Below are 26588 nucleotides of genomic sequence, written 5' to 3'. Positions count from 1 at the left end.
ATTCTGCTTGGCAACTGTGAAGACACACAACCTATGTAGTGTTTTACCCCTGTAGGATGGATCTAGTTGCCACCTTCGTCGGTAATTTTGCAATTTTCTGCCCAGAAGAAGGATGAGAAGCAGTAGGGAGGTCGGGAGATTCACCTGCTTTTAGCTGGTCGTCTTTGGAGGGCGTTGTTGGAGTGGGGGTGGGGTGGGGGGTGGGGGAGATAAGGGGTGTGGTTTGCGGTGGGAAGGCCCTACGGATCTGCTCTGGTTGCCATGGCAACCAGAGAAGGCCGGCGATGGAGGTAGGGGTTCGGGAGGTGGGAGAAGATGGCGGTAGTCGGGATTGGGGATCGATCAGAGGCCGGGACGGCTGGGTCGTGCGGGCTGCTGGGTCCTCTGGCCCGGACGTGCGGGCGGGGTTGCCACACACCGGACGTGCGGGCCGTGCCTTTGCGCGCCCGGACGCGGTCGTGCGGGCTGGTTCCTGTCCATGCCACACGAGGCGTATGGCACAACTACCTGATACACCACACGTGTGGCAGTTATCGGCGTCCTTAATTTGACTGTTTGGATAAGTTTTCCTTCGTTTTCTTTAGTTTCCTTTTTTTCTTTTTCTCTTCCTTTATTGTTTTTCTATTTCTTTTTTTCTTCGGATTTCTTTATTTCTTTTTCGGTTTTCTTCGGGGTTTTCTATTTTTCAACACATGTCAAATTTGTGTGTGACGCCGAAGCGGCTGGAGCCCTCACCTTCGCAATGGATTAATCCTGGCTGACTATATGGGCTGCATCCGAGTAAATGGCGGAATCTTACAGCTAGCTTGTTACTGAGGCAGTTAACAATGCTGAGAATTATTATGGGTCTAATGTTGCCACCATTATGGAATGCTACCAGTTAATTAAAAAGCCACATGAGCCTTCTCCCTCTATTGTTCTAGGATTTTTAATGTTCAGATCGAGGGTGAGGTCTAAGGCTTCCGTGCAAGCTATAGCTTCAACAATTGGAGGGCTCTGAATTCCCGTGACGACCAGCGCCAAGGCAGTTGCGTGCTCCCATCAGTGCAGGTTCGAAACCCTCTGGGCATATCACATATTCCTTCTTAATTAAAAAGCCACATGAGCCTTCTCCCTCTATTTTTCTAGGATTTTTAATGTTCAGATCGAGGGTGAGGCCTAAGGCTTCCGTGCAAGCTATAGCTTCAACAATTGGAGGGCTCTGAATTCCTGTGACGACCAGCGCCAAGGCAGTTGCGTGCTCCCATCAGTGCGGGTTCGAAACCCTCTGGGCGTATCACATATTCCTTCTTAATTAAAAAGCCACATGAGCCTTCTCCCTCTATTGTTCTAGGATTTTTAATGTTCAGATCGAGGGTGAGGTCTAAGGCTTCCGTGTAAGCTATAGCTTCAACAATTGGAGGGCTCTGAATTCCCGTGACGACCAGCGCCAAGGCGCCCATGTACGATCCATCTTCCGAACGCCAAATAGCACTTGCAGCCTGATTTTTTGATGATTTCCCATAGCTTCGTCGGTGTTTACCTCCATGAAACCATGAAGCACGCCACCCGCAAAAAAAAAAGAAAATAAAAAAAGAAACCATGAAGCACTTAGAATGTGGCATTTTAAGTCTAGTTGTCCTAGCAGGCTGTACCTTCTTGGGTATTGGCTTCAACTAAGAGTCTAAGTTCTCGAGAAAACCCATGATAATTCCTGGACCTGAAATATTTCTTAATGAATAGCGTTTCTTTGAGACGACCAAACTGCCCACATAATCATTGATATAGTTGTATAGTCATCACTAGATAATGTATACTGTAACTCCGTGAGCCACTCCCGCACGACAAATATGTACAATCAAGTTCTCTACCAAAGCCCAAACTCAGAGCACGATAAAAGTGTTCTTCTAATAGTATCTCCAACAGATGATGAAAAAACGGGTGCCCTAAAAATGGTTTTAGGGTAGGAGAGAGAAGTTTTTTGGAAGACGGAAAATTTTCTGCCAAAACAGATGCCCTACAACTGGTGCCCTAAAATTTCAGCTTGGGTACTCTCATAAGGATCCAATGGCGGGTAGTTCAGGTGGTTGATCTCATGGTTGTCGGGGCACCGAGCTCAATTCCAGCCAACGTAGCTCGTCGGGGCCTCGATGGTCGCTAGGTTGTCAATGAATCGCATCGGGAGGGACAAGGGGCCCCATAGGAGCTGGGTGTGGATCCAACTTTAGCGGTGCCACGCCGCCCGAGTGCATAACGGAGCTACAGCTCGACGGTGATCGTGTCGATCGATTGGAAGTCTCTTGGCTACTAATCGACCTCCACATCTCACGGTGGTGTGGGGGCAACCATTTGGGCCCGTGGATGGACGGGCTATGGCTTGAACTGGCGGTGGCTGCAGAGGTTATTGCGGCGGACTTGTCAGACGGCGTGGTGGAGTGGGGCTGGGGCGGCAGACAGAGTCATGACAGCGGCGAGAACTGGCTAGAATCGGCGTACGATGGTGATGGTTGGCAGTAGGGAGGTTTCATCATGGCAGTTGAATCCGTAAGGCATCTTTTGTTTTTAGTGGATGCATATCACTTGTAGCAAAAATTTGGGTGTGATATACACTTTTTTTGGCACCATATAAAGATAGGGAATCTGCTCAAACTGTTTTTTTGCTCTGAGAGTATCTCAAATTTTGACCGCTGTTTTTTCATGTGTACAGGACGCATCGATTAGGCACCCGTTTATGTGTATTTTGCAAACAGGCGCCTGCAGCCAACCCGGGGGATCGAACTAGCGATCTCTACTTCGAGCTAACCAGCACTAACCATCATGCCACCTTGCCCAATGTGATCACAGACATACTTTTACTTCTTTTCTTAGTTTAACTTTCCTTTTTCCAAACTTAAAAAAACATTCATTTTTCATTTTTTTTCTTTTTTTGTTTATGTTTTTCTTTTTTTCTTCCGGAATTAATGATTTTTATTATAATTCGTGAACATTTTTCTTCATATTGATGAACTTTTTTTTCAAATTCGCTGAACTTTTTACAAATTCGATGAACTTTTTTAAACTTCAATGAACTTCTCTTAATTCACCGAACTTTTTTCATATTCGATGATTTTTTTTTCAAATTTAACAAACTTTTTCTAAATTTTACTAACTTTTTTTCAAATTGATGAACTTTTTTTCAAATTTGAGGATCTTTTTTCAAATTCGATTATTTTTTTTACTTTAATAAACCTTACTTAATTCACTGAACTTTTTTCAAATTCAATGAACATTTTTCATATTCGATGAACATTTTTCCAAACTCAAGAAACTTTTTGTAAATTTGATGAACTTTTTTCAAATTTGTAGATTTGGTTTTGAAAAACCATGGAAATGTTTTTCAATTTCGATGAACTTTTTTCAAACTTGATGAACTTTTTTTCTAATATGATGAACACGTTTTAAAAATCAATGAACTTTTTTCAAGTTTGTCAACTTTTCTTTAAAAATGATTGACTTGTTTCAAAATCCATGAACTTTTTCTTATCACGATTATGTTTCCAAAAAAATTAAGCCATACTGTACAAAGTTATGTGCAACAAATAGCGCTACGACTGAGTTATTAGGTATTTGAGGCTGGTACAAATCACTCAAGGACATGGAATGAACGTCATGAGTTCAAATCCTATTGCAGCCATGTTTTTGGGATTTTTTCGCACAAGTTTGCTGGTCGATGTGTTTCGTGGGCTGGCCCAACTTGCAATGCGCATGGGCGCCGGATCTCCTAGCCGGCGCTTAAGGCGCCGACTAGGAGCTCCCTGCTGGCTGTGTAGCAAGAATATCTTTGACCAGGATCCCTGCCACTGGAGGCCCACTAGGGTTGTCGCCGCATCGCCCCGCCCTCTGGGCCAGCCCGGATGCAAAGAGAATCAAATTGTGCTACGGAAGTCCCTAATCCCTCAATCCCTATATAAAAACGCAAAAACTAAGTCCAAACAAATAAAGAATTGAGGGCCAAAAACAGGGCCCCAAGATACCATGGAATGACAAGAAATGGAACCATAAAACCGAAGAAGTAGGAGTATATGTACATACCAGGCCAAGTAAATCTCCCTTCGAACGAACTAAGCATCTTGTTAGCTTGCAAGTTCAAGGCCAATATATTTATAGAAACGACAAAGCTAAATTACATTCGACTGGAATTTCGCAACAGATCCGAACGATCTCATCGCCGTCCGATGCGCATGCATGGGCCTCGATCTGTTTTCCTGATTTTTCGGCAAACCTTCCTAGCACGTCGCAATCGTATTGCCATCCCGTAATTCACGCGCTCGCCAGCATAATCCCGGTGCTCACCTTTTTTTTACCAGGTGATCCAATTTTCTGGGGCGAGAAAAAGAATTACGTAGGGGCATCGAGCTAGCCAACTCACACCTGATTAGTTCTTGTCAACAGGGTCCAGGTCTTTCTTATATGATTAGTTAGGTAGTTTTTTTACCACATGTATGTGACAAAATATTTTATTTCTTTTCTTTTTTGTGAACCAAATTTCTTTCCCCTTATCTGAACATTTTCTTTCCGTTTTTCTAGTTAAGAAGATGCGCTAAAAGTCCAGATAACTTACGCCTAGAAACACCCTGCTAATATTTTTTGTTCAAGCATATCCCAATAAATTATGTGCAAATATCATAGTAGTTTACACATGATAGACATGATAACTTACATTTTGACCCAGTGAAAAATGTATGTTGAAACGTAATCCGATATTTTCTATGTAAATACGAGAAAGCTAACTTCCAGTCGACCGGAAACTCACAATAGATCCAAACACAGACAATGCCGTTAATTTTTAATTGCATGGTGCGTGCGCTATCCCCATACCTCTTGATAGATAACTGTGGCAGGTAACCACATGCCCTACACTAAGCTTGTGTTTTCTGGTGCTCGCCTTTTTTCTTACCATTTTGGCATTTGTTTTCTTGTTGTTTTCTACTCCGATGACTCATCTTCTCTATTAGTATGGTTATATGCACAAAATGTTTAGATCCTTTGTACCTCTTATGACTTTATGAGGTAACTCTACTAGCCAACCACCCTACATTCCCTTCTAGGTTTGCACAAAAGTTAATGTGATGTCTGATCTTTTCCGCACTTAGGGGGTTGATGAAATATACCGTCGTTTTTTGTGTACACCATGGTAACTCACACATCATAGACCTGATAACTTACGTACCCCGATCCTGATAACTTTGGCCGGGGGGGGGGGGGGGGGGGGTTGTGGGGGGAGGTGTTGATGAAATATCCCCCGGTCACTTTTGTGTGAATATCATGGTAACTCACACATCAGAAACCTGATAACTTATGTACCATAGTCCTGATAACTTTGGCGACCGGGGCGGGGGGAGAGGGGGTTGATGAAATATCCTCCGATAACTTTGGTGTGAATAGTATGGTAACTCACACATAGTACACCTGATAACTTATGCACCCCAGTCATGGTAACTTTTCGTGACGAGGGGTGATGAAATATACCCTCGATAACTTTTATGTGAATAGCACGGCAACTCACACATCGCAGACCTGATAAATTATGTACCCCGGTCTTGATACATTTGGCGACCGGATGGGGGAAGGGCGCTTGATGAAATATATCCCCAGTAATTTTTGTGTGAATAGCATGATAACTCACACAACGCATACTTGATAACTTATGTTCCCCACTTCTTGTAACTTTGGCGACAATGATGAGGGATGTTGGAAAAAAATAGTTGAATACCCCCCGGTAAGTCCTGTATAGTTATCATGGTAATATAAGCACCGTAGACCTGATAACTTAGGTATAGACACCACGATAACTTTAGACCCGAATAAAAGGTTGTTGAAACATACCCCGGTTACTTCTATGCAAATATCATGGTAATATATGTATCGCGGACCTGATAACTTAGCTACAAATACCACAGTAACGTTGACCCGGGGGAAAGGAATCGTTGAAAACACACCACCGGTCACTTCTGCATAAATAATATGTTAACATACATATAACATAAATGATAACTTATGGTAACTTTTGACGAAAAAAGTGATCAAAACATACCAACATGGGATCTAGTTTTGAAGTTGTCATCACGATGGATTTTTTATGTGGAAACGATTTTTCAGTCAGAAACAACAGTTTAAGCTATAAAACATTTTATAGTTTCGTAATAGTGAGAATCTACAATGACATCAGCTTTCATGTGCTATCGTGCATTTGCATGTGGAGAGAATGTTGGATTAGCCATTTTTATGCCCTGGTAATTTTTATGTAAACAGGATGGTAACTGACGTACCAGAGATGTGACAACTTATTTAGCCTAGATCTGATAACTTTTGACCCGAATTTTTTTCGACGAAACATAACAACATGGGATCTAGTTTCGAAGCTCTCCTCGCAACGAATCTTTTATGTGAAGACGGTTTTTCAATCAGGGCGACGGTTTGAGCTACAAAATATTTTGATTTTTGAAATTAAAAGGAATCTAGGATGACATCATTAATTTTGTCTTTTTCTGCATGCATGCATATATATGGTAAAAGGGAGGTGGAGTTTACGTGAAAGAACCGGTCTGCGTACACTCGATGCATCAATACTCAATACTCTATCAATCCTCCGCACCTATCGCTAAATTCCTGCCGTCCGGAAGTTAGTCACGTCCTTATAGAAATCTCTCCACTAAGAACCCATCAAAAGAAAGGCCTCTTTGTTTTGCAGGATTGTCAAAACGCAAGAACAGAAAACAAAACTCATGAATAGAATGTCAAGCCCATTCAAATCCTACAGGAATTAAGTTTGTTTGATAGCATCATAGGAAAAACAAAAGGATTTTTTTTCAAGTGCGAATGCCGGTTTTCCTATGAAATGTGCAGTGCAAATGATTAATTATATCAGAACGTACTGAAAGAGGCAGCTCCGATTACCATGTAGAAATTATGGGAAGCGTTCTACCCTCCTGAGGGGGCCGTGTGGGTATTTATTGATTGAATGGGGCTTATCCCGTGGTGGCGCATATATAACTTGGAGTACAAGAGATAGAGAGATAGAGATGAATTTAAATGGTTACAATCCTATCTCTAAGCAACAACTATCCCTAACAGAATACATCATGCGCTAGGAGAGATAATCATGTGAGATATTTCAACAACTAAGCCAAAAAAAAGAGTTGAGGGCCAAAAACAGTGCCCCCGGATATCATAGAATGACAAGAAATGGAACCATAAAACCAAGTAAATCTCCCTTCGAATGAACTAAGCATCTTGTTAGCTTGCAAGTTCAAGGCCAATATATCTATAGAAATCTCTCCACTAAGAACCCATCAGGAGGAGGGCCTCTTTGTTTTGCAGGATTGTCAAAATGCAAGAACAGAGAAAAAAACTCATGAATAGAATGGCATGCCCATTCAAATCCTACAGGAATTGAGTTTGTTTGATAGCACCACATGAATTGTTTTGCCAAGTGGTTGTGGTGGATGCCAGATTTCTTATGAAATGTGTAGTACACATGATTCCTTATATTAGTAAAAATTCATATTAGGATTCAATCTTACGAATCAAATGGCCATCATAGGAATAAAAATCTTGAGCTTTCCAATCCTCCAAAAACCATAAGAAAATCTTTTGAATCAAAGAGGCCCTTAGCTTTTATTCACCATTGAAGAGTGGAGGTAGGCTGCAGAAAATATCGCAGGGAAAGCACCATGTGAAGTCGAAATAGTGTCAATGCAAGTTCTTTGACTCAACAGTGTAGAGTTGTACTAGGCAAATAAAAAACACAGGACAAGGAGGCTAACGAGACAAAGTAGTGCTTTTGGAATCTGCACAGGTTTTGTTTCAAAATCTCAAACTTCTCGAAGTGGAAACTATGGTTTCAGAGTTTTACCAAACTCTAAAAGAAATAGAACATCTGGTAACAAAATGCAAACTAAAATTTAAGATTGAAACAATGATGTGAACAACTAAGACATTGGTATTTTAACATACATATTATACATTGTATAATTGGCATCACGGCATCACCGAGAACTTCAGAACTGATCAATAACTTTCCATAATACTGATATTTGCTAAAGCTTCGTCATATTACACCATCGATGTAGTCATGGTAGTTAATCACTCACTGCTTCAATCAAGAAATTAAAAGAGCACCTAAAGGGTAAAACAGAAACAGTAAATGTACTAGTCTACATATCAAAACATATTTAAGGATGATACTGATCTAGCATATATAGGTTCATGTACAGGTTAACAAATTATCACAGGGGAGACATACATTTTGCAAAACTAACCCTTGTCGAGAAGATCTCCGAGAATTTAAGAAAAAACAAACTAATCTAAGGTTTGCAAAGGTCTCAACTGAAGTAAGTATGCTAAATTTAATCCACAGTCAGCATACTAAAATTTGTGGTGTTAGCTGCTTTCTCCCATATATCAACAATGATTGTAGGACAAGTCCTTTTCAGGTGCTCATACCCTTTACTTGCCATCACATCAACCTTTCTGTTCGAAGAGATGATATATTCAATGCAAGCATCTTTGAGCTTGCTGCAATGATGCTGGTCAGCTAGAGCTAAGGTGGTTGCCACAGTCCCAGTAGAAAGAACCTCGCAAAGTTTTCTCTCACACATCAACTTCATCCTTTCCATACCATACATATCTGCAGCAACAAGTAAATGCCTAAGCAATTCTTGATACTCATCAGAGTTGAGGTCATCCAACGGAGGCAACGTATCTTAGTAAATGAAGTGAAGCAGTCCTCTGAAAGTTGTGGGTTGCATATCTTCAACGGTTATGCTGTGCCTTTGTTCGTCTTTGAGTGGCCCGTAGAACTCCACTCTAAAGACCGGCGACCGCATGGCGCATTGCGAGGATGATCTTATGAGCTGGGAAAACTTCATGTTTGACTTTGACCTTGAAAGACACATCTGCTCCCTCTGTAGCCTCCAGCAATGTACCGAGGTTATCCACCACATCGGACGGTGGCACTTGGACCTCGGCGTTAATCTTGGCATCCACCACCTGTGTGCCTCCTTGAACTTGATCACTGTAAGACTGCACTCGATGAGAAGAATGTCGTCCATAATATACCTTCCAATTTCACACTTCCTCAAGAAATATGGATTGCCCCAGCAGTGGCCTGCATTGCCACGACTGTCAAACACCAACGGTTCTGTCTGGTAAGGGTTTGGCCCAATAATGCTACACTTACTGGCTGCTGCTACGGAAATGGTGCCTACGGGCTGAGGTGGCCAAACGAGAGAACTAGCGAGCCGGAATTCACGCAAAGTAAAAAACCTGAGCACCAAACAGAAGAATCCATCTCTGCGCGTAGGTGATTCCGTGCGCCTTTTGCCCGTAAGTGTAGCATTATTGGGGTTTGGCCCGGGCGCGGGAGGCTGTGTGGCCTGGTCGACCGGCCAAATATGGAAGAGCGCCCTCACCTCAGTGTTATCAGTCTGGAGCAGGAGGTCGACAGCCAACCAATCTTTATGGTCTTCCGTTTCACCGTCAGGGTACAAGTGGACGCACCAGTCGTAGCCGCCGACAGCAAAGGTAGCGGACTGGATGACCTTGCCGACGCCGAAGCCTCTGTACAGGCTGTACCCTTGGATCTTGAATAGGTGCGTCCCATGCGCAGTCTCCGGGGCGCAGGTAGAGGCCGTCCTCGTTGCTGAGCTCTGGGACGCGGCCATGGCTGCTGTCTAGGTGAGGCAGATATACTAAGCGCGGGACTACGGGAGACCCGGGGAGAGACAACGGCGACGGAGCGATTCGAGAGGCAGCAGTAAGGACAACGGCGGGTGGTGCGAACAATTGACGACAACTTGGCGAACAGAATTTTACGATTGGGAGACTGCCGCCCGAGAAGGGACAGCGATATATAGGTGAAACACAATTGTTCGGCCCTACTATTCCATGATGGATTCCAATACCACAAACTCACCACGATGAACTCCATACAAGCTGAATTGTGACACCTGCTCCCTGACGGATTCCAGTTCCAACTTACCCAAAACTTATATCTTTTATAAAAAGAAAATAAAAATTAAATGGAAATAGCGTGTCAATTCTAAAAGTTTAGAAATATGTTTTTGCTGATAGCGAAAATGGCATTGGCGCATTCCATATAGTTGGGTGATCTTCTGACTCTCTCACTCAATCACATATATACCTGTAATCCCTATACAGAACTATATGCAAGAACACCTACACACATAATTAGGGCTATTGCGTCCACCACTGAGGGGCCTGATCCTGTATAATTTCTTTTTTCTAAGAAAAGGAGGATCCCAGCCTCTGCATCTGAGCGATGCATGCAGCCATTTTATTAATTATTTATAAAGATCATACAAAGTAATACATTAGTAAATCTGAAGCCACCTACATTACTAGGACAAAGCTTCACTAGTGTAGAATTAGCCATTAGTCCTGGTTCATAAGGGCCTTTAATCCCGGTTCACCAACCGGGACTAAAGAGTGGGGACTAAAGCCCTCCCTCTTAGTCCCGATTCGTCACGATCCAGGACCAAAGCACCACCACGTGGCACGAGCCCGCACCGGGGGTTGGGGGTCATTTAGTCCCGGTTGGTGACGCCAACCGGGACTAAAAGGTTAAGGGGTTTATGGTTTATTTTTTCTTTTAATTTTTTGTTTTCAATTTAATTCTTTTTTATTTCAAACATATTTTACGCTGCTACATACTGTACACGTTATGCATGTATAAACAAAATTTCTCGTAGAATCGATCATATATATATCATCGAATTTCTCATACGACCATTCATACACACATACTCCCTCCATCCGATGAAGAGTGTACATCTAGAGATTTTAGGACAAATTATGGAGTAAAGTGAAAAATGCATTGGAAAAATGCAACCATCATCACTCTCTTCTTTAATTAAGCAACCCCAATGAGCTAAGTGCATGTACAAATTAAGAAGACCATGTACAGCTTGTTATTGATCTTGATTACCGTGTGACAAGAGAGAATTATTTTTTTCTACTTTAAAGTGCATTGGGAAGATAAAAGTACACACTTTTGTGGAAATTTTTTGAAGCTAAACGTACACTCTTTACCAGACAGAGGGACTATATATACAATTTCTCCTACAATTTACAGATCATTACATGAAGGCATTAGATGTAATGGTATTCTCTTTCGGGATTTCTGACCTGGTCAAGCAAAAATCCTGCCAGTTCCTCTTGAAGTGCTCGTATGCGATCCTTTGGTAGGAGCTCATCCCGCATTTCCGACATCTTTAAAGAGAGATCATATGAATATATTAGTTGTGTGTATGTATGTTAGATAATGATATAAAAATTGTGAATAGTGTTCTGGCAAACGTACCCAAAGTTGTCTTGCAGATTTGGTCCTTTCAGATGTCATAATGCAGATGTTCGCACAAACGTAGTATGCACATAAATTATTCCCTGACGTCTGCCTCATGCACTTTACGAGAATAGAATTCAATCAGATAATAATTAATCAAGCATGATAATGGTATTGGAACTAGAATTAAAAAGATGCGCGGTCGTAGCTAGTACTACTTAATTACCTTGGGTCGCACCCATGTTAGCTCTTGTTTCCATTGAACCTGTTTGATGAACTTTTGCCAAACCCTGCCCACCGGCAAAAAAAATGAATAAAGGAGTTATTAATTAGTTGATATCAGGAAATGAACTAAAGAGGCCGACATAGTGTGATAATGATTGAAATTACCTGTCGATCATCCCCTTCATGATTGAGTATTCTTTAGTTTCTTTAAGTAGTGAGTCCAATACTTAAACTTTTCCCAAGTCAACTTCAATGATTAGCAGGATCCAGTGAAAATTGCATGCGCACACGTTTGTATAATTAAGCGGGCATGTGCATAACTCATCAACTACACTTATTAACATCTAGTAAGCAAAACAGAATTTGTAGTACAAGACAGTAACACTCACCCGAAATTGTAAGGAAATAGTATTTCTGGTTGGGTATTTAGTCGCTTAAAAAACTCTAGCAAGCTTCTCTTTGTGTCTTTTTATGACGTGACCATGTCTCTTCGTTAAAGGTATTTGGGTCAATGAACCCAATGCCATAGTGTCCATCTCTTTTCATTTCATAAATCTTCATTCTGCATAATACCACATAAAAGAATACAGTGAGGATAATTACAGGTAATGAAGGAGCACAACTAGATACTTAAATTACAGAAAGAAATCACTTACATACAATAGCAATTGAGGAGAGATTTGTCGAGTGCGTCTTGATTGAATAACTATAACATTTCTTGAAACTCAACTCTAAAATCTTTTTCATGGAAGTAATGCTCTGCCTTGACTTTCACCATGAGGGCCTCTCGCCCGTTCTTTACTTATCTCAGGTACCACTCATGCAATCTGTGCATTCTCATTGATAGAAGCGGGATCTCCTCAGGCTTGACCAGAGGTTGGCCGGAGACATATTTCCATGATAGTTCCTCCTCTGTAAACCCGAGGAGAAACTCGATGCCTAGGAGTTGTTCAACAGTGACACCGGCCTCTTTAGCCTGCATTCTATGTTCGTCGGTTATTACCGGATGATCGACGGTGCTCACATGTGATTGTACAATGAGCGGGGCGATCAATTGCACTGCCTGTTCTCCTAGTTGGGGAACAATTTTCCCGCATTTTTTACTACCTGCTTTGGCTCGAGCTCGAGTCTTTTTCTTTTTGTGCACGATATGACTTCTTAATTAACAGAGCGCTAATAGTCTGAGTCCGTTCTCTTCACAGCCGGTTGAGCCATATCCAGAAAGTGCTGTACGACTTCCTCGGGTATTTTCTCCTTTGGTGGCGGGGGCGGCCTCTTAGCAAAAAAGGCCTTCACTTCGGCATCCACTATGGCCTTGTTTTCCTCGTCACCCCTGTCGTAAGCCAACTTCCTTTTGGCAGGAGGAGAGGGTTTCTTGCTTGGTGCTCTCTTTCGCTTTGGAGAAGGCTGACATGCCTGAGATCAATATGGAGGACTTGCGTTGATGGGCTCAGTCTCGGGCAGCTGGGGTGGAGAAGGCTGACGCGATGGTGTACTAGCACCACGCTCCATCTCGGGTTGGGGTGATGTCTACTACACAACCTTCTTCTTGTAGATGTTGTTGGGCCTCCAAGTGCAGAGGTTTGTAGGACAGTAGCAAATTTCCCTCAAGTGGATGACCTAAAGTTTATCAATCCGTGGGAGGCGTAGGATGAAGATGGTCTCTCTCAAGCAACCCTGCAACCAAATAACAAAGAGCCTCTTGTGTCCCCAACACACCCAACACAATGGTAAATTGTATAGGTGCACTAGTTCGGCGAAGAGATGGTGATACAAGTGCAATATGGATGGTAGATATAGGTTTTTGTAATCTGAAAATATAAAAACAGCAAGGTAACTAATGAGAAAAGTGAGCATAAACGGTATTGCAATACGTTGAAACAAGGCCTAGGGTTCATACTTTCACTAGTGCAAGTTCCCTCAACAATAATAACATAATTGGATCATATAGCAGAGAACAAACGAAGAGATTATGGTAGGGTACGAAACCACCCCAAAGTTATCATTTCTGATCAATCTATTCAAGAGTCCATAGTAAAATAACACGAAGCTATTCTTTCCGTTCAATCTATCCTAGAGTTCGTACTAGAATAACACCTTAAGACACAAATCAACCAAAACCCTAATGTCACCTAGATACTCCAATGTCACCTCAAGTATCCGTGGGTATGATTATACGATATGCATCACACAATCTCAGATTCATCTATTCAAACCAACACAAAGTACTTCAAAGAGTGCCCCAAAGTTTCTACCGAAGAGTCAAGACGAAAACGTGTGCCAACCCCTATGCATAGGTTCATGGGCGGAACCCGCAAGTTGATCACCAAAACATACATCAAGTGGATATATAGAATACCCCATTGTCACCACGGGTATCCCACGCAAGACATACATCAAGTGCTCTCAAATCCTTAAAGACTCAATCCGATAAGATAACTTCAAAGGGAAAACTCAATTCATTACAAGAGAGTAGAGGGGGAGAAACATCATAAGATCCAACTATAATAGCAAAGCTCGCAATACATCAAGATCGTATCGCCTCAAGAACACGAGAGAGAGAGAGAGATCAAACACATAGCTACTGGTACATACCCTCAGCCCCGAGGGAGAACTGTTGGAGAACGTAGTAATTTCAAAAAATTTCCTACGCACACGCAAGATCATGGTGATGCATAGCAACGAGAGGGGAGAGTGTGATCTACGTACCCTTGTAGACGAAAGCGGAAGTGTTATGACAACGCGGTTGATGTAGTCGTACGTCTTCACGGCCCGACCGATCAAGCACCGAAACTACGGCACCTCCGAGTTCTAGCACACGTTCAGCTCGATGACGATCCCCGGACTCCGATCCAGCAAAGTGTCGGGGAAGAGTTCCGTCAGCACAACAGCGTGGTGACGATCTTGATGTTCTACCGTCGCAGGGCTTCGCCTAAGCACCGCTACAATATTATCGAGGATTATGGTGGAAGGGGGCACCGCACATGGCTAAGAGAACGATCACGAAGATCAACTTGTGTGTCTAGGGGTGCCCCTGCCCCCGTATATAAAGGAGCAAGGGGAGGAGGCCCGCCGGCCCTATAGGCGCGCCAAGGAGGAGTCCTCCTCCTAGTAGGAGTAGGACTCCTACTAGGAGGGGGAAGGAAGTGGGGAGGGAGAAGGAAAGGGGGGCGCCGCCCCCCCTCTCCTAGTCCAATTCGGACTAGGGGGGAGGAGGCGCGCGGCCCACCCTGACTGCCCTTCTCTCTCTCCACTAAGGCCCATATGGCCCATTACTTCTCCGGGGGGGGGGGGTCCGGTAACCCTCCGGTACTCCGGTTTTCTCCGAAATCACCCGGAACACTTCCGGTGTCCGAATATAGTCGTCCAATATATCAATCTTTATATCTCGACCATTTCGAGACTCTTCGTTATGTCCGTGATCACATCCGGGACTCCGAACTAACTTCGTTACATCAAAACTCATAAACTCATAATATAACTGTCATCGAAACCTTAAGCGTGCGGACCCTACGGGTTCGAGAACAATGTAGACATGACCGAGACATGTCTCCGGTCAATAACCAATAGCGGAACCTGGATGCTCATATTGGCTCCTACATATTCTACGAAGATCTATTGCAGGAGCGGATGTAGACGTTATGAACACCCAAAGAGTACTAAGGTGTGATCATGTTTTGCTTGTGAGATAATTTTAGTCAACGGGTCTGTCACATACAGATCCGTAAGTATTCTGTGAATTCTATGTCTACAATGCTCTGCACGGAGCTACTCTAGCTAATTGCTCCCACTTTCAATATGTATCTAGATCGAGACTTAGAGTCATCCAGATCTGTGTCAAAACTTGCATCGACGTAACTTTTTACGACAAACCTTTTGTCACCTCCATATTTGATAAATATTTCCTTATTTCACTAAGGATAATTTTGACTTCTGTCCAGTGATCTACTCTTAGATCACTATTGTACTCCCTTGCTTAACACAGTGTAGGGTATACAATAGATCTCGTACACAGCATGTCATACTTTATAGAACCTATGGCTGAGGCATAGGGAATGACTTTCATTCTCTTTCTATCTTCTGCCGTGGTCGGGCTTTGAGTCTTACTCAATTTCACACCTTGTAACACAGCCAAGAACTCTTTCTTTGACTGTTCCATTTTGAACTACTTCAAAATATTGTCAAGGTATGTACTCATTGAAAAAAACTTATCAAGCGTCTTGATCTATCTCTATAGATCTTGATGCTTAATATGTAAGCAGCTTCACCGAGGTCTTTCTTTAAAAAACTTCTTTCAAAACACTCCTTTATGCTTTGCAGAATAATTCTACATTATTTCCGATCAACAATATGGCATTCACATATACTTATCAGAAATGTTGTAGTGCTCCCACTCACTTTCTTGTAAATACAGGCTTCACCGCAAGTCTATATAAAACTATATGCTTTGATCATCTCATCAAAGCGTATATTCCAACTCCGAGATGCTTGCACCAGTCCATAGATGGATCGTTGGAGCTTGCCTATTTTGTTAGTACCTTTAGGATTGACAAAACCTTCTGGTTGCATCATATACAACTCTTCTTTAATAAATCCATTAAGGAATGCAGTTTTGTTTATCCATTTGCCAGATTTCATAAAATGCGGCAATTGCTAACATGATTCGGACAGACTTAAGCATAGATACGAGTGAGAAACTCTCATCGTAGTCAACACCTTGAACTTGTCAAAAACCTTTTTGCGACAATTCTAGCTTTGTAGATAGTAACACTACTATCAGCGTCCGTCTTCCTCTTGAAGATCCATTTAATCTCAATGGCTTGCCGATCATTGGGAAAGTCAATCAAAGTCTATACTTTGTTCTCATACATGGATCTCATCTCAGATTTCATGGCCTCAAGCCATTTCATGGAATCTGGGCTCATCATCGCTTCCTCATAGTTCGTAGGCTCGTCATGGTCAAGTAACATGACCTCCAGAACTGGATTACCGTACCACTCTGGTGCGGATCTCACTCTGGTTTACCCATGAGGTTCGGTAGTAACTTGATCTGAAGTTAGATGATCATCATCATTAGCTTCCTCACTAATCGGTCTAGTAGTCACAGGAAAAGATTTCTGTGATGAACTACTTTCCAATAAGGGAGCAGGTACAGTTACCTCATCAAGTTCTACTTTCCTCCCACTCACTTCTTTCGAGAGAAACTCCTTCTCTATAAAGGATCCATTCTCATCAATGAATAACTTGCCTTCGGATCTGTGATAGAAGGTGTACCCAACAGTCTCCTTTGGGTATCCTATGAAGACATATTTCTCTGATTTGGGTTTGAGCTTATCAGGATGAAACTTTTTCATATAAGCATCACAATCCCAAACTTTAAGAAACGACAACTTTGGTTTCTTGCCAAACCACAGTTCATACGGTGTCGTCTCAACGGATTTAGATGGTGCCCTTTTTTAACGTGAATGCAGCTGTCTCTAATGCATAACCCCAAAACTTTAGTGGTAAATCGGTAATAAACATCATAGATTGCACTATATCCAATAAAGTACGGTTAGGACGTTCGGACACACCATTATGCTGTGGTGTTCCAGGTGGCATGAATTTGTGAAACTGTTCCACATTGTTTTAATTGAAGACCAAACTCGTAACTCAAATATTCGTCTCCGCGATCAGATCGTGGAAACTTTATTTTCTTGTCATGATGATTTTCCACTTCACTCTGAAATACTTTGAACTTTTCAGACTTATGTTTCATCAAGTAGATATACTCATATCTGCTTAAATCATCTGTGAAGGTCATAAAATAATGATACTTGTCGCGAGCTTTAATATTCATCAGACCACATACATCAGTATGTATGATTTCCAACAAATCTGTTGCTCGCTCCATTGTCCCGGAGAACGGAGTCTTTAGTCATCTTGCCCATAGGGCATGGTTCGCAAGCATCAAGTGATTCCAAAAACCCATCAGCATGGAGTTTCTTCATGCGCTTTACACCAATATGACCTAAACAGCAGTGCCACAAATAAGTTGCACTATCATTATTAACTTTGCATCTTTTGGTTTCAATATTATGATTATGTGTATCACTACGATCGAGATCCAACGAACTATTTTCATTGGGTGTGTAACCATATAAGGTTTTATTCATGTAAACAGAACAACAATTTATTCTCTTACTTAAATGAATAACCGTATTATAATAAACATGATCAAATCATATTCATGCTCAACGTAAACACCAAATAACACTTATTTAGGTTCAACACTAATCCCGAAAGTTTAGGGAGTGTGCGATGATTGAAGGAAATATGCCCTAGAGGCAATAATAAAGTTATTATTTATTTCCTTATGTCATGATAAATGTTTATTATTCATGCTAGAATTGTATTAACTGGAAACATAATACATGTGTGAATACATAGACAAACAGAGTGTCACTAGTATGCCTCTACTTGACTAGCTTGTTAATCAAAGATGGTTATGTTTCCTAACCATGAACAAGGAGTTGTTATTTGATTCACGAGATCACATCATTAGGTGAATGATCTGATTGACATGACCCATTCCATTAGCTTAGCACCCGATCGTTTAGTATGTTGCTATTGCTTTCTTCATGACTTATACATGTTCCTATGACTATGAGATTATGCAACTCCCGTTTGCCAGAGGAACACTTTGTGTGCTACCAAACATCACAACGTAACTGGGTGATTATAAAGGAGCTCTACAGGTGTCTCCAAAGGTACATGTTGGGTTTGCGTATTTCGAGATTAGGATTTGTCACTCCGATTGTCGGAGAGGTATCTCTGGGCCCTCTCGGTAATGCACATCACTTAAGCCTTGCAAGCATTGCAACTAATAAGTTAGTTGCAGGATGATGTATTACAGAACGAGTAAAGAGACTTGCCGGTAACGAGATTGAACTAGGTATTGAGATTCCGACGATCGAATCTCGGGCAAGTAACATACCGATGACAAAGGGAACGACGTATGTTGTTATGCGGTCTGACCGATAAAGATCTTCGTAGAATATGTAGGAGCCAATATGAGCATCCAGGTTCCGCTATTGGTTATTGACCGGAGACGTGTCTCGGTCATGTCTACATTGTTCTCGAAGCCGTAGGGTCCGCACGCTTAAGGTTTCGATGACAGTTATATTATGAGTTTATGAGTTTTGATGTACCGAAGTTAGTTCAGAGTCCCGGATGTGATCACGGACATGACGAGGAGTCTCGAAATGGTCGAGACATAAAGATTGATATATTGGACGGCTATATTCGGACACCGGAAGTGTTCCGGGTGATTTCGAAGAAAACCGGAGAGCCGGAGGGTTACCGAAACCCCCCAGGAGAAGTAATGGGCCATATGGGCCTTAGTGGAGAGAGAGAGGGGCTGCCAGAGGTGGGCTGCGCGGCTCCTCCCCCCTGGACCGAATTGGACTAGGAGAGGGGGCGGCCCCCCCCCCCTTTTTCCCTCTCCCTCCCCACTTCTTTCCCCCTCCTAGTAGGAGTCCTACTCCTACTAGGAGGAGGACTCCTCCTTGGCGCGCCATAGAGGGCCGGCCGGCCTCCTCCCCTAGATCCTTTATATACGGGGGTAGAGGGCACCCCTAGACACACAAGTTGATCCACGTGATCATATTCTTAGCCGTGTGCGGTGCCCCCTTCCACCATAGTCCTCGATAATATTGTAGCGGTGCTTAGGCGAAGCCCTGCGACGGTAGTACATCAAGATCGTCACCACGCCGTCGTGCTGACGGAACTCTTCCCCGACACTTTGCTAGATCGGAGTCCGGGGATCGTCATCGAGCTGAACGTGTGCTAGAACTCGGAGGTGCCGTAGTTTCGGTGCTTGATCGGTCGGGCCATGGAGACGTACGACTACATCAACCAAACGCTTCCGTTGTCGATCTACAAGGGTACGTAGATCACACTCTCCTCTCTCGTTGCTATGCATCACCATGATCTTGCGTGTGCGTAGGAATTTTTTTGAAATTACTACGTTCCCCAACAATGATGATCATATCAATCTTGGAACCACTTCCAACACACATCGTCACTTCACCCTTAACTAGTCTCTGTTTATTCTGCAACTCCCGTTTCGAGTTACTAATCTTAGCAACTGAACTAGTATCAAATACCGAAGGGTTGCTATAAACACTAGTAAAGCACACATCAATAACATGTATATCAAATATACTTATGTTCACTTTGCCATCCTTCTTATCCGCCAATCACTTGGGGTAGTTCCGCTTTTAGTGACCAGTCCCTTTGCAGTAGAAGCACTTAGTCTCAGGCTTAGGATCAGACTTGGGCTTCTTCACTTGAGTAGCAACTTGCTTGCCGTTCTTCTTGAAGTTCCCCTTCTTCCCTTTGCCCTTTTCTTGAAACTAGTGGTCTTGTCAACCATCAACACTTGATGCTCTTTCTTGATTTCTACCTTCATTGATTTCATCATCATGAAAAGCTCGGGAGTCATTTTCGTCATCCCTTGCATACTATAGTTCATCATGAAGTTCTACTAACTTGGTGATGGTGACTAGAGAATTCTGTCAATCACTATCTTATCTGGAAGATTAACTCCCACTTGATTCAAGCGATTGTAGTACCCAGACAATCTGAGCACATGCTCACTAGCTGAGCGATTCTCCTCCATCTTTTAGCTATAGAACTTTGTTGGAAACTTAATATCTCTCAACTCGGGTATTTGCTTGAAATATTAACTTCAACTCCTGGAACATCTCATATGGTCCATGACGTTCAAAACATCTTTGAAGTCCCGATTCTAAGCCGTTAAGCATGGTGCACTAAACTATCAAGTAGTCATCATATTGAGCTAGCCAAACGTTCATAACGTCTACATCTGCTCCTGCAATAGGTCTGTCACCTAGCGGTGCATCAAGGACATAATTCTTCTGTGCAGCAATGAGGATAAACCTCAGATCACGGATCCAATCCGCATCATTCCTACCAACATCTTTCAACACAATTTTCTCTAGGAACATATCAAAATAAACACAGGGAAGTAACAACGCGAGCTATTGATCTACAACATGATTTGCAAAATACTACCAGGAAAAAGTTCATGATAAATTTAAGTTCAATTAATCATATTACTTAAGAACTCCCACTTAGATAGACATCCCTCTAATCCTCTAAGTGATCACGTGATCCAAATCAACTAAACCATGTCCGATCATCACGTGAGATGGAGTAGTTTCATTGGTGAACATCACTATGTTGATCATATCTACTATATGATTCACACTCGACCTTTCGGTCTCCAGTGTTCCGAGGCCATATCTGTATATGCTAGGCTCGTCAAGTTTAACCTGAGTATTCCGCGTGTGCAACTATTTCGCACCCGTTGTATTTGAACGTAGAGCCCATCACACCCGATCATCACGTGGTGTCTCAGCACGAAGAACTTTCGCAACGGTGCATACTCAGGGAGAACACTTATACCTTGAAATTTAGTGAGAGATCATCTTATAAAGCTACTGTCGAACTAAGCAAAATAAGATGTATAAAAGATAAACATCATATGCAATCAAAATATGTGACATGATATGGCCATGATCATCTTGCGCCTTTGATCTCCATCTCCAAAGTACTGTCATGATCTCTATCATCATCGGCATGACACCATGATCTCCATCATCTTGATCTATATCAATGTGTCGTTACATGGTCGTCTCGCCAACAATTGCTCTTGCAACTATTGCTATCACATAGCGATAAAGTAAAGCAATTATTTGGCGCTTGCATTTTATGCAATAGAGAGACAACCATAAGGATTTTTCCAGTTGCCGATAACTTCAACAAAACATGATCATCTCATACAACAACTTATATCTCATCACGTCTTGACCATATCACATCACAACATGCCCTGCAAAAACAAGTTAGACGTCCTCTACTTTGTTGTTGCAAGTTTTACGTGGTTGCTACGGGCTTAGCAAGAACCAAGCTTACCTATGCATCAAAACCACAACGATAGTTTGTCAAGTTGGTGTTGTTTTAACCTTCGCAAGGACCGGGCGTAGCCACACTCAGTTCAACTAGAGTTGGAGAAACTGACACCTGCTAGCCACCTTTGTGCAAAGCACGTCGGGAGAACCGGTCTCGCGTAAGCGTACGCGTAATGTCGGTCCGGGCCGCTTCGTCCAACAATACCGCCGAACCAAAGTATGACATGCTGGTAAGTAGTATGACTTATATCGCCCACAACTCACTTGTCTTCTACTCGTGCATATAACATCGACACATAAAACCTAGGCTCGGATGCCACTGTTGGAGAACGTACTAATTTCAAAAAAAATTCCTACCCACACGCAAGATCATGGTGATGCATAGCAACGAGAGGGGAGAGTGTGATCTACGTACCCTTGTAGACCGAAAGCGGAAGCGTTAGGACAACGCGGTTGATTTAGTCGTACGTCTTCACGGCCCGACCGATCAAGCACCGAAACTACGGCACCTCCGAGTTCTAGCACACGTTCAGCTCGATGACGATCCCCGGACTCCGATCCAGCAAAGTGTCGGGGAAGAGTTCCGTCAGCACGACGGCGTGGTGATGATCTTGATGTTCTACCGTCCCAGGGCTTTGCCTAATCACAGCTACAATATTATCGAGGATTATGGTGGAAGGGGGCACCGCACACGGCTAAGAGAACGATCACGAAGATCAACTTGTGTGTCTAGGGGTGCCCCTTGCTCCCGTATATAAAGGAGCAACGGGAGGAGGCCGGCCGGCCCTATAGGCGCGCCAAGGAGGAGTCCTCCTCCTAGTAGGAGTAGGACTCCTACTAGGAGGGGGAAGGAAGTGGGGAGGGAGAAGGAAAGGGCGGCGCCGCCCCCCCCCTCTCCTAGTCCAATTCGGACCAGGGGGGCGGAGGCGCGCGGCCCACCCTGGCTGCCCTTCTCTCTCTCCACTAAGGCCCATATGGCCCATTACTTCTCCCGGGGGGGTTCCGGTAACCCTCCGGTACTCCGGTTTTCTCCGAAATCATCCGGAACACTTCCGGTGGCCGAATATAGTCGTCCAATATATTAATCTTTATGTCTCGACCATTTCGAGACTCCTCGTTATGTCCATGATCACATCCAGGACTCCAAACTAACTTCGGTACATCAAAACTCATAAACTCATAATATAACTGTCATCGAAACCTTAAGCGTGCGGACCCTACGGGTTCGAGAACAATGTAGACATGACCGAGACATGTCTCCGGGCAATAACCAATAGCGGAACCTGGATGCTCATATTGTCTCCTACATATTCTACGAAGATCTTTATCGGTAAGACCGCATAACAACATACGGTGTTCCCTTTGTCATCGGTATGTTACTTGCCCGAGATTCGATCGTTGGTATCTCAATACCTAGTTCAATCTCGTTACCGGCAAGTCTCTTTACTCGTTTAGTAATACATCATCTCGCAACTAACTCATTAGTTGCAATGCTTGCAAGGCTTATGTGATGTGCATTACCGAGAGGGCCCAGAGATACCTCTCCGACAATCGGAGTGACAAATCCTAATCTCGAAAGACGCCAACCCAACATTTACCTTTGCAGACACTTGTAGAGCTCCTTTATAATCACCCAATTACGTTGTGACGTTTGGTAGCACATAAAGTGTTCCTCCGGCAAACGGGAGTTGCATAATCTCATAGTCATAGGAACATGTATAAGTCATGAAGAAAGCAATAGCAACATACTAAACGATCGGGTGCTAAGCTAATGGAATGGGTCATGTCAATCACATCATTCTCCTAATAATGTGATCCCGTTAATCAAATGACAACACATGTCTATGGTTTGGAAACATAACCATCTTTGATTAACGAGCTAGTCAAGTAGAGGCATACTAGTGACACCCTGTTTGTCTATGTATTCACACATGTATTATGTTTCCGGTTAATACAATTCTAGCATGAATAATAAACATTTATCATGATATAAGGAAATAAACAATAACTTTATTATTGCCTCTAGGGCATATTTCCTTCAAGAACTACCCCGTCCTCGTCATGGAGAGCGTCGGGATGATGAAGATGGCCACCGGAGAGGGATTCCCCCTCTGACAGGGTGTCAGAACGGGTCTAGATTGGTCTTCGGTGGCTACGGAGGCTTCTAGCGGCGGAACTCCCGATCTATTCTGTTCCCCGATGGTTTTAGGTTATATTGGTATATATAGGAGGAAGAAATACGTCAGGGGAGCCACGAGGGGCCCACGAGGGTGGAGGGCGCGCCCAGGGGGGTGGGCGCGCCCCCTGCCTCGTGCCTTCCTCGTTGCTTCCCTTACGTACACCCCAAGTCTTCTGGATTGCTTCCGTTCCAAAAATAACTCTCCTGAAGGTTTCATTCCGTTTGGACTCCGTTTGATATTTCTTTTCTGCGAAACACTGAAACAAGGGAAAAAACAGAAACTGGCACTGGGCTCTGGGTTAATAGGTTAGTCCCAAAAATAATATAAAAGTGTTTAGTAAAGCCCATAAACATCCAAAACAGATAATATAATAGCATGAATACTTCGTAAATTATAGATACGTTGGAGATGTATCATGGGGCTGTGGTGTCGGCTGATGCGACGGACTTGGAGAGGAGGAGCCGGCTGACGTGACGGACTTGGAGGAGGAGTCAGTGGCCTTGGAAAGACAATGCAATCCTTTCTCGATAGAATGGTACGATGTATGGCGTCCCCCAGTGTGTGCTCCTCGTCACCTTGCTACCTCTTGAGCATTGCGTTGGATTTCCCCGAAGAGGAAAGGATGATGCAGCAAAGTAGCGTAAGTATTGCCCTCAGTTTTTGAGAACGAAGGTATCAATCCAGTAGGAGGTTGCACAAAGCAAATAACTCCTCGCAACCAACGCGATAAGGGGTTGTCAATCCCTTCACGGTCACTTACGAGAGTGAGATCTGATAAATATGATAAGATAATATTTTTGGTATTTTTATGATAAAGATGCAAAGTAAAATAAAAGCAAAGGAAATAACTAGTTATTGGAAGATTAATATGATGAAGATAGACCCCGGGGCCATAGGTTTCACTAGTGGCTTCTCTCAAGAGCATAAGTATTTTACGGTGGGTGAACGAATTACTGTTGAGCAATTGACAGAATTGAGCATAGTTATGAGAATATCTAGGTATGATCATGTATATAGGCATCACGTCCAAGACAAGTAGACCGACTCCTGCCTGCATCTACTACTATTACTCCACTCATCGACCGCTATCCAGCATGCATCTAGAGTATTAAGTTCATGAAAACAGAGTAACGCCTTAAGCAAGATGACATGATGTAGAGGGATAAATTCATGCAATATGATAAAACCCCCATCTTGTTATCCTCGATAGTAACAATACAATACGTGCCTTGCTGCCCCTCCTGTCACTGAGAAAGGACACCACAAGATTGAACCCAAAGCTAAGCACTTCTCCCATTGCAAGAAAGATCAATCTAGTAGGCCAAACCAAACTGATAATTCGAAGAGACTTGCAAAGTTAACCAATCATACATAAAAGAATTCAGAGAAGATTCAAATATTGTTCATAGATAAACTTGATCATAAACACACAATTCATCGGTCTCAACAAACACACTGCAAAAAGAAGATTACATCGAATAGATCTCCACAAGAGAGGGGGAGAACATTGTATTGAGATCCAAAAAGAGAGAAGAAGCCATCTAGCTAATAACTATGGAGCCGAATGTTTGAGGTAAACTAATCACACTTCATCGGAGAGGCTATGGTGTTGATCTAGAAGCCCTCCGTGATGGATACCCCCTCCGGCGGAGCTCCAGAACAGGCCCCAAGATGGGATCTCGTGGATACAAAAAGTTACGGCGGTGGAATTAGGGTTTTGGATCCGTATCTGATCATTTTGGGGTACATAGGTATATATAGGAGGAAGGAGTACGTCGGTGGAGCAACAGGGGGCCCACGAGGGTGGGCGGTGCGCTTGGGGGGGGGGGGTAGGCGCGCCCCCTACCTCGTGGCCTCCTCCTTTGTTTCTTGACATAGGGTCCAAGTCTCCTGGATCATGTTCGGTGAGAAAATCACGTTCCCGAAGGTTTCATTCCGTTTGGACTCCGTTTGATAATCCTTTTCTTCGAAACCCTAAAATAGGCAAAAAACAACAATTCTGGGATGGGCCTCCGGTTAATAGGTTAGTCCCAAAAATAATATAAAAGTGGATAATAAAGCCCAATAATGTCCAAAACAGTAGATAATATAGCATGGAGCAATCAAAAATTATAGATACGCTGGAGACGTATCACACCTCCATGAATATCAAGCTCTAGCTCATCATATCCCTACATCACTTCATCCACCTCAACACGAGCATAGCCAGCTCAAATTGGATTGCCATGGAAGGTTGCTTCAGGGGGATTTGTTAAAGCATAGTTGTCCGCCACCTTCATGGATATGCTCTTCACCTAAATGTGTAGCTCATAAGGTGTCGCACGTTTGATATCATCCACGGGGTATCTAGCCAGCAGTGCATCATCGCCAGGGTGAAACCCATGCTGCTTGTCGGCATAGATGTGACGGTGCTATCCAATGCTGGATCTGCTTGCTACTGTCGCTGCTGAGACGCACTTTCCTGGCTAAGTGAGTCGATCTGCTCCTGCTGCTGCTGCATGAAAGCACGTTCCAACTCCACGTGCTTTGATTCTACTAGTTGAAGGCGGACTGCTTCCTCCTTCCTCTGCTCCTCCTGCAGCTTCCTCTTCTCCTCCTCCCGCCGCTTCTTTCTCGCATGGCTTTTGTAAGTAGCATTCCAATCCGCAAACCCCTCAAACCATGGAACAACGCCTTTGCCTCGTGTTCGTCTTGGGTGTTCAGGATTCTTCAGGGCGCGCGTAAGTTCGTTGTTCTCTCTCTCGGGCTTGAACGCCCCTGTTCGAGCCTCTTCTATCGCAACAAATGAAGCGTCAGAGGATTCTTTAAGACTTGCCCGCTCCATAACCAGCCCTGTCTTTGGGTCCAACTCCCCCGCTCATGCGCATAAAACCAAGTCCTGCA

At 43.3% G+C, this 26588-nt stretch overlaps 1 pseudogene; it reads right to left on the bottom strand.

The window, feature by feature from the left end:
* Nucleotides 1–8366: 8366 nt before the first annotated feature.
* LOC125519396 lies at nucleotides 8367–9683 on the bottom strand (annotated as a pseudogene).
* Between the last annotated feature and the right edge of the window lie 16905 nt (nucleotides 9684–26588).

Source organism: Triticum urartu, chromosome 7 (genome assembly GCF_003073215.2).
Source record: "Triticum urartu cultivar G1812 chromosome 7, Tu2.1, whole genome shotgun sequence".
NCBI classification, from domain to species: Eukaryota; Viridiplantae; Streptophyta; class Magnoliopsida; order Poales; family Poaceae; genus Triticum; species Triticum urartu.
This window is presented reverse-complemented; position numbering and strand designations above follow the sequence as displayed.